Here is a 9,938-nt window from a genome sequence, read left to right as displayed (position 1 = left end):
CACACAGTACATACAAACACGATGCTTACAGGCCTCTGTCACCATGGAAACAGACAAATGGCTCCCACTGTGTTTGCACTCTTGCTCTGTATTATCCAAATTCCAGACACACAGAATCTACGAGCATGATAGAAATTTTATTTTATGACAGTGAGTTATAGGGACCTTATTACATGGCAATGAATAACTGGAATAAAATTGTTTCGTGCTTTCAAGTGACTGTACGATATTTCATAGTATGACTACAGCATAGCCCAGTCAAGAACCTCCCTTGTTTCCAGTTCTTCTTACTGCAAATATTAATGACTGCAATACATATCCTTGGAGATACGTCACTTGAAGGGCTAGAGAGATGACTCAACAGTTAAGAATACTGGGTACTGGGACACAAACCCAGGCCTTAATAGCCAGACACCTAGAGTGGTTTTTGTTGTCGTTTTCTTTTTCTTTATTTCTTTCTGTTTTTAGTGGTTTGTCTCCTTTTTTTTTTTTTTTTTTTTTTTTGAGATAAGGTCTTACCATGTAGCGACGGCTATGCTGGAACTCACTATGTAGACCGGGCTGACTTTGAATTCACAGAGATCCACCATCAGAAATCTGCCTCCAGATCACTGCATGGGCATGCACCATAAGTCCCCAAAAGAATGTTTTTCCTTAAACCTCTTCCATTAACTCTGCATCTTGGGTTTTGCTGAGAAATTCTGTAACTTTCACTCCCAGGCTCTTCCTAGGTCGCAACTATCTTAAGAGTTTTTATATAACATGTAGACTGCATATTTTCATTCGTTCCATGATCATTATCCATGTATAATTACACATGTATAATATGTGCACGTATGTGCACACACACAGTAAATCCTGGCCCACTCCTCATTCATCCTTCACTTTTGTACTTCTCTCCTATCTTTACATCTCTTTTCTCATAATTTGCTGTTTGGTTAGAGACTTTTAATCCTTTCTTCATGTTTGAGTGTGTGTGTGTGACACACACATGCTAACATCTGCTTGTTTTTAGCATCTTTACATTCTGTCATTCACACTGGCAGGTGAATGATGCCTCACTGGACAAGGCTTTTTTGGTTACTTCCTGGCTCTCTCAGTTGTACAGCTATGATCTCATTATCTGATGTCCTTTTTTTTTTCTCCTATCTAGAAACATGAGGTTTTCTCTGATATTCAGGAATTTTGACAAATGTTTAGGTGTGTATTTTTTCCTGCCTGGAATTGAATGAACACCTACAACCTACTAATGCAAGGCTCCATTCACTCAGAAAACATGCTTCCATCAAGTCTGGCTTTCCTCTTATTCCCCCTGGAATGGCTAGTATGTCTTAGACCCTCAGGGCCTGCCTCCCTCCCTTGGCTAGCAGCAGCTACAGTCTCAAAAGAAGACTGAAATGGAGGTGATTCATTGCCTGAAAATACTGCACCTTCTAAGACACTAGCCTGGTTAGCCAATATTTGATATATAACAGCCTGGAATGAAATAAAATATAGATAATTTACCTTGGTCTATCATGTGTATATTGAGATGTCTCACTTTGCACTTTATAAATGTGTAAAATCACAATATACACATAAAAAGCAAAATGATAAAATATATTTAACCTCATGTTTCTAGATAGGAGAAAAAAAAAGGACATCAGATAATGAGATCATAGCTGTATAACTGAGAGAGCCAGGAAGTAACCAAAAAAGCCTTATATTTTAATGGTATATTTAAAAATATACCATTTGTATATAGATAATAAACATAATTTTCATTATATGTAACAATATACATTAATTGTATCTACTTTTTTAAATGTATCTAGCTTTAAAACTGATATACACAGGTTACAGAACAACTGTTTAGGCAATGAAAGCTGGGTAATCTGCCAACTCTGAGGTTCTGTTTAACCTTAAAGTCTTCAGAATTTTTTCATATGTAACAGAAACAAAAATTATCAGTGTGGGAGTGTTCACAGTTTCCTTCCTCCTCTGACATTTGTACCCTGATCACTTTCTATCTACAGCCCCCATCCTTCCCATTGGCTTATCAGACAGGATAAATGCAAACAAAGGAGAGACAGAAGCAAAGAGTTGAAGACCTCAGTACAAAGCAGTGGTTCTCAACCTCCTACTCCTGCGACCCTTTAATACGGTCCCTGATGCCCCTACCATAACATTATTTTTGTTGCTATCTCTTTTTTTCATTTTTTATATATATATATTTTTTAAGATTTATTTTATATATATGACAAGTACACTGTAGCTGTCTTCAGACACATGGCATCAGATCCCATTACAGATAGTTGTGAGCCACCAAGTGGTTGCTGGGAATTGAACTCAGAACCTTAGGAAAAGCAGTCAGTGCTCTTAACTGATGAGCCATATCTCCAGCGTTGTTGCTATCTCATAACTGTAATTTTGCTACTGCTATGAATCATAAACACCTTGTATGCATGATATCTGATATGCAACCCCTCAACTCATAGGTTGAGAACCACTTCGGGAAGGTTTATAACCAAAAGATCTGGGAGTACGAACTATGGAGAGGAAAAAAACACAAAGAGAAAAGCAACCATGTGAAAGCGTTTTGAGAGAAGGGCAAAGTAAGGAGCACGGAGACAGAAACTTTGGGGTATCTAGGAGACATGAGAAAGTGTGAGACTGAAAGGCTTGGGGAGGGCAGACTGAATGAAGCACTCGCCCTTCTGTCTGGGGCCATTACACAGAGCATAGGTGCTTCGTGTCAGAAGTACAAGTAAGAGTTAGAGTGACTCTGTAAAGGAATATGTGTATGTGTCCGTATCTGTGTGCACAGCACGTGAGTGCAGGAGTCTGCGGAGCCCAGAGGTGTCAGAACTCGCCGAATCTAGACTTACCGGAAGTTGGGAGCTATCCTCACGAAAGCCGTAAGACCTCTTGCCACTCAGCCATCTCTCCAGCCAACTCTTTTACTACCTCCTTAACATGACACTTCTGAAGTTGAGTCATTAGGACCACTGTACTAGCTGGTTGTGTGTCAACTTGACACAAGCCAGAGTCATCAGAGAGGAAGGAGCCTCGGTTGAGGAAATGCTTCCATGAGATCCAGCCGTAAGGCATTTTCTCAGTTAGCGATCAATGGGGGAGGGCCCAGATCATTGTGGATGGTGCCATCCCTCCGTTGCTCCTGGGTTGCCAGGTCTGGGCATGGCTGCATAAGGGGAGATTCCTACCCCTGAAGCACCGCCAGGCCGTTCATCCCATGACCCCCACATGTGCTGGTGTTTGCTGTCACCCCAAAGTTGATCTGCAGTCTTTACTACTCTACTTTCAATCTTTCTTTCTGGGAAATATACTTCCCCCATTACTCAGAGCTAATCATGCCATAGTAACTGAAACAGACGCAGTTTTCAGGAATGAGGAATGGAGATAGTCATGAGGCTGTGGAGGACAAAGAACGGGCCCTCTGCTTGGCCTTCAGGGTCATGGGAAAGGATCTAGACAATGTAAATATAAGGGCCATAAAAGCCTACATGGTCCTTTTGGAAACGTTTCGTTGCCAGACTTGGCCTTGAGTTTGGAATCATAAGGAAGCACGAGTATCCTCCCGTTCAATGACTGCGCTTTGGTTAGCCAAGATGAATTTAAAGATATTAAGGATAGAGAGAGTGGTTTCAGGAAGAAAGAATATGGATAGAAAAATAAGAAATGACGTATGATTTAGGAATAAGTAGTATTGGAAGGAGAGTACGCAAGGCTGTGGAATTGCTAGGAAAAGGAAGTGAAGATAGAAAATTAAAAGAGGGTGGAGAAGCATATAAAAGTTAGTTCTCCGTTCTTTTGGTTGTTTGAAGAATTGAAGATAATGCCTGGAAAGATATCAGAGGGAGCTGGTTTACTGTTTTATTTACATAACTTTGTAAGGAATCATTTTAGTTTTAGTATGTTTGTTATTTTTCTATTCTTACACAGAAGCAGTTAACTAAAGACTGCCGTCTGCTGTACCAGAAAACTAGAAGATCTGTGGCCAGCTCCCCGGAAAGAACGTGTGTGTGTTAGCATGTGTGTACACTTATACACACGGGAGTCCAAAGTGCATAGTGAGAATTCACTAGCTTTGGAGGCTCCAGGGCAGTTTTGTTCTGTATTTCCATTTACTTATTATTTGTATGTTCTCTCCGGCCTCGCTGAGTCAGGCAGGGGCTGTCGTTTCTGCTACTGTGCCCGGTGCTCCATGCTAGCTAGCATGCATCTCCTCCCTCCAGTGAATACACAACAGCAGAGTAAAGAGTGACCCTAACATAGCCTTCTTCCAAGTGTCACTGGACCGACTCATATCCAATCAGGGTGAAAGATGGGTGCTGTATGAATAAAGAAAACATTTTTTTCTAGCTCACCGGTCTTCCAGCAGGCTGACTTTCAATCTTACACTCTATCACGCTGTCTGTAACCTTCCTGGATAATGTGTATAGAGTGGATGACCCAGAAATCTGGTACTAGCAACCTGATCTTCTCTACTCTGATGACAACCATCTCTGTGATACGCCACAAATCAAACTGTGGGGAACAAGGATCCTCATGGCTAATATTTCAAACTCTGAAAGTCGCTCCCTTCCTACCTCCCCCAACTTTCCTTTAGACTCTGACTTTCTGTAGGTGTTCTTTGTCTTCAGGACTCCATTTCCCTGTATCATGTCTGATTCCTCACCCGGGCCGTGATTCAGCCACTTCACCCTTAGATATACAGTGTCCTGAATTGTTCCTGTTACTATAAACCTGATGGGAATCCCTTCATATTTAGTAGATACCATAGAAATAGCCCCATCCAGGGGGTCTTAATCTCATTGATAAGATGATTTAAGAATGGACTCCAATGGAAACTCAAGCTTGTGGACATCGTTATTAACATTTAAAAGACAACACACAGCGCAGCAAACTGTAAATCAGCTTTTCCAGTGGAGAATGGGGGAGGATGTCAAAGCCATGCCATTGTGAGTGAAATCAGCATGGAAGTCAGCTGTATGGTGGACCAGCCGCAGTATGGTGGGAGGCAGGCATAGGGAGGAAGAGTAAGGAAGCCCAAGGTATTATGGGAATCATGCTTAGAATATATAAGAAGGGAAAGTTAGCCTTTTCAGGAAAGGCAAGCAGACTTAAAAAGCTGTTACACCTAGGGGTCTTGATAGGGTTTCTTTTCTCTGCCAGCTAAAGAATGAAAAAGCAGAAGAGCAATCTTGAGGGCAATAGCAGGGGAAAACTTAGGCACAGCATACAGAGTCAGCCAGTGAAGAAAGGCTTTCATTGGGGTGAGGAAAAACAGCACATCAAGGCACAGACCCTCTGCAGGCCAGGTTTTCAGGAGCCAAAGCCAAGAGTGCTGGGGGTTTAAGGACCTTTGAGGAATCTTCCTCCTCAGACTTAGGGTTGGTCAGTTTGAACAAGACAGAGACTCACAGGCACACAACCTCAGGGTAAACATTATCTTGGCTTTGGCCTTTTGGGATTCATTCCAGGGTACTGGGGTGGCTGATGACAGAACAAAAGCTTGCTAGGCCTGTTTTCAAATACCAAGCTTTTGTCTCAGGTCAGGAGATACCTGAGGAGTGGTGGCCGTGCTGTTAGCTTGGCTGTGGTGGTGGCTCTACAACGTGTGTGCACACTAAAACACCAAATTTACACCATAGGCACATTTTTGTCACTAATAAAACTGAAGACTTAAAAATGTGGGAGGGGCTGGAGATGACTCAGTGGGTTAGCACCCTTGCTGTGCAAGCATGAAGGCCTAAGTGTGACTCCCCGGGATCTGTGTAAGGCCCACGTGGGTGTGCATGCCTCCTGAAGGATTAGTGACCTAAGAGCCCCTGCTGGGCTAAGAAATATGACTTGATTGGCCACACCTTCAGGCTGGTGGGACCCAGGAAGCTTCTGATAAGATCAACGTGCCAGCCTCTGTACTCTGGAGTTCCCAGAGTTTCTTTTTCTGCCCTATAAAGCCTGCAAGGCCCCTGCTTCCTTCCATTGTTCAGATTAAAGGACAATCTGCTTCTGAAGAGGTCGGTCTCCTTTTATTTCCATGTCACTATCAATCCTGGTCTAACAATGCCGATAACGCAAGCACTGAGGGGCAGAGACAATGTTCAGTGGCCAGCCGGCCCAGCTGAGACAGCTCCACAGTCCGTGAGACCCTGTCTCAACAAGGTGGACAGTAACAAAGGAAGACAATGTCGTCGGGCTTTTCCATGCATGTGTGTGTGCGTGTCCGTGCGTGTGTGCGTTCGTGCGCACGGAGCTTGGAAGTTGGAAGTGGACAAAGCTGGAAAATGTTAGGATATTAGTGTAAACTTAACAGCCCTGAGACTAGTTAGGGAAACCCACGAGCACTTGGGAGGCAGAGACAGGCGGATTTCTGAGTTCGAGGCCAGCCTGGTCTACAGAGTGAGTCCCAGAACAGCCAGGACTACACAGAGAAACCCTGTCTCGAACCACCACCACCACCCCCCCAAAAAAAGATGAGTCCTGGTTTCCCCTTCATTAACTGCAAGTCCGAGCAACTTACATCCCATGCTGAAGGGAATGTACCATGCAGGTCCAGGGCACAGGCTGTGAGCATGGCTGGTTCGTCTGAGTCCTAGTTCTATTGCTTCCCGTGCAGTTCTATTGCTTCCCATGCCTCAGCTTCTCTCTGTTCCCCGGACCTAACTGTTCTGAGGACTAAGCAAGTTAGTGCACTTAAACATAAAAGGGTACAGAGACCAGGAGTGGGGGAGGAGCCAACGATGAAGTCTGTGGTGGGAACTATTCATCTTACATGTCTAGCAAGTTCATTTAAAATTCAGGGTCCAAACTTGAGGGTAGAAATCTGCATTTTTAGCTACATTATTTTATGGACAGTTCTTGCTACTATAGCTTGAAAACCACCACTCTTGAAAAATAAAAAACTTAAGACTTGAGTCCTACTTTAAAAAGTGAATTTTACAGTTCTAATATACCCATTTTTGATTTTCATGTATGAAAAGTACATCAGATAATAGTGTGTACCATTTGCTGCTGGATAAAGTGACGTAAGGAACTTTAAATATATCCTGGAGCTGAACCACTTCCTTGAATGTTCTCGCTTGAGACCAGGGACTCATGATGAAGGCAGAGATGAGCTTGAGTTCCTGATTCTTCTGCCTCCACCCCTCCCTGAATGCTGGAATTGCCAGTGTGCACCACCTCACCCAATTCCCTGCCATATGTCTATACAGCCCAGGTGCCATAATTAATCTGCATTGTCAACTTGATTGCAATTGCCATGGAAACACTACTTTGGGGAATGTCTGAGGGTGTTGAAGTTCAACTGAGGACTGAAGATCCCCCTTAACTGTGGGTAGCCCCTCCCTGTGAGTAAATCAGAAGGTTTTGAGTTCCAGCATTTGTCTCCCTCGGCTTCTTCACTATGATGCAGTGACCAACCCCAGTGCCACCATGTCATCACCTTCCCCACCATAATGAACTGCACCTTTAGACTGTGAGCTAAAATAAGCCCTTCCTTCCTTAGCTTGCTTTTGTCAGGCATTTTATCACAGCGGCAGGAAAAGTAACGACTACATGCCAAACGTCTGGTTTTTCAGGGTCTTGTCATGCTCAGTCTACTAAACTGGTGGACAGGTGTTTCCCCGAGATCCCTATGTAGCTGGGATGAGACACTCAACTGCCCCGAGTCCATCTATCTAGTCTCCCCAGTGTAGCAAACATGGACATCCCCTTCTCCTGGGCCACGTCTCATAAGCTTGCTTCCCAGACCACGCCTGCAGATGCAGTTCTCTACGGAGAACAGGCCTTACTGAGGTCAGGCGTACAGGGCACCTCTCTGTGGCTATTGCTCACTCCGCTGAGAAATCACATAGCAGAGATATCTTGGTTTTCTGCAAAGCTTTTCTGATATATACTTGGGGTAGGCTAATCTGTGGTGGTGGCTTCCTTCCTGGTGCCTCACCTTTAAATCTGGCAGAGGTGGTAGCTACTAAGCAGGTTAATCCTGCCATGTTGAAGAACTCACTCCAGAGACAACCCTACCTAACCATCCACATCTTTAAATAACCCACCGACTTAAAAAAAAAAAAAGAAAAACAAGTTTTCAGCCAAAAAATGTCTGTACAATTTTAAGTGTACTTAAAAGCAGACATTCAATATTCATCCCATTTTCAACAGTTACTAACTTATGTCCAAACTGATTTTGGTTTTGAGGCACGAACTCCCCATAGTGTCCAGAGTAACTCCAAATTCATGACACTCCTGACTCTGCCAACTGATCCTTGAATCCATGCAGACCCTGGGCTGCAGCATTAGCTCACCCCCCACACCTATTTTCAAGTACATCCCCACTGCACTTTGTAAAGCGGTAAACTCTAGAGAGTTCAGCATGATCACTGCCCACTCAGTGCTCACCCTGTGAAGCGCCTCTTACTCTAGGACACTTTGCTTTGCTTTGAGCCAGGACCCACATAAAGTCCGTAGACTGCAACTGGCTGACACATCTCAAGCCTTGATTGTCTACGTCCTCCTTTCATTGGTCTTCTTCCCCGCAACTGGTTTTGAGGAACCCATCTTGTTCGCTTCCCACTCTCTGTTATTTTGCTGCCTGTGCGCGATGGTTTGCTTGGCATAGTTCATACTTCAGTCTTCCGTAATTCTTATAAATTGCTGGGTTTCACTCTCCAAGATGCAGGTGAGTTTGCTGAGCTTGGCATTAGCCTCTGGCAGGCAGATAACAATAGCATGAGTAGTCTGGGAATATTTAAATATAGTTCCTATCTTGAAAGATTTGGGGGTAGGGATGGAGGAAGGGCTGGGGGGTGCTGCTTCTTGACTATCATGGGCTATGGGACTTTCAGCTGTTAATCTGTGAAAACCAAAAGATTCAACAGTGGCAATGTTCCTTGCAGGCTCCTGGGGTGGGGAAACAAAGTTATCTGAGTTATTCTCAGCCCTTCAAGGATGAAGTGTCTCTCAGGGTGCTAATTTATGGGTTGTCTCTTATTAGTACCAAGTTTTCTGGGCTTTGTCTGAGTTGTTTTCTGAGGTAGCTGGTTTTGGCAGAGCCATTGACCTACTTGCCAATTATGCCATGTTTTTAGAGGGTTAACACTTTCATTCAGAATTTGTAGTCTTCCCAATTCCCCCGGGGTGGGGGGTGAGTCCAAATATGAACAAAACATGCTCATATCTCACATGAAACAGAAAAGGCTGATGTAACAATACCAGAAGCATAACTAGATAGATTAGCAACCTTCAAGCAGCTCTGAGCGATCTCTGCCAGGTCATGTGGCTCCTTTCCTAACGAAGCCCACAAGGCTTCCCTGCTGCTGTGAGTAAGACTTTTTCTCACAGTAATACTTTCATTTTCTTTAGAGCACACCCTAAATTTCTCAGCTTTTGAAAAATGTGTCCACTGTAGAACAACTTCACTTGTTATATCATTGACACAATGAGAATGCAAGCTACAGGCCTCAAGACAAGCTGTTCAAACAAGCATGGGTTTCTTAAACATGTTCCACAGCTTCTTGGTTAAAAGTGTTCATCTGATGTCATGGGAAAGAAAGTCTCTTCGGCACCATCTTACAGTACCCTTTAAATAACTGGCCTCATGACCACCCAGCTTCACCTCACTTCCACAGCCTGCAGCTTCCTGCATCTGACGAGACGGGTTACACTGTCATTTCTCCACGCTTATGTAATGAATATGCTTATCTTGTGAAACTTCAGTGATGGTAAAGAGCTAGTATCTCTTCAGCTATTAAAACTAATGAAAGAAGTTGTGACCACAGGTGTGACCACAAGGACAGCTCCAGAACCCAGCAAAGGCAAGCCAACTCACATAAAGACAAAGACTTCCAAATGTTGCAGTCTTTTTCATTCAATTATACATTTGTAGCAGGAGAGCTGTGGTTAAGCTCACCCACCATCTGCAAAACAGTGACCTTCTC

This window comes from Grammomys surdaster, unplaced genomic scaffold (genome assembly GCF_004785775.1).
Source record: "Grammomys surdaster isolate TR1022 unplaced genomic scaffold, NIH_TR_1.0 150, whole genome shotgun sequence".
NCBI classification, from domain to species: domain Eukaryota; kingdom Metazoa; phylum Chordata; class Mammalia; order Rodentia; family Muridae; genus Grammomys; species Grammomys surdaster.
The sequence above is the reverse complement of the archived record's forward strand: the minus strand, read 5'-3'. Positions refer to the sequence as shown.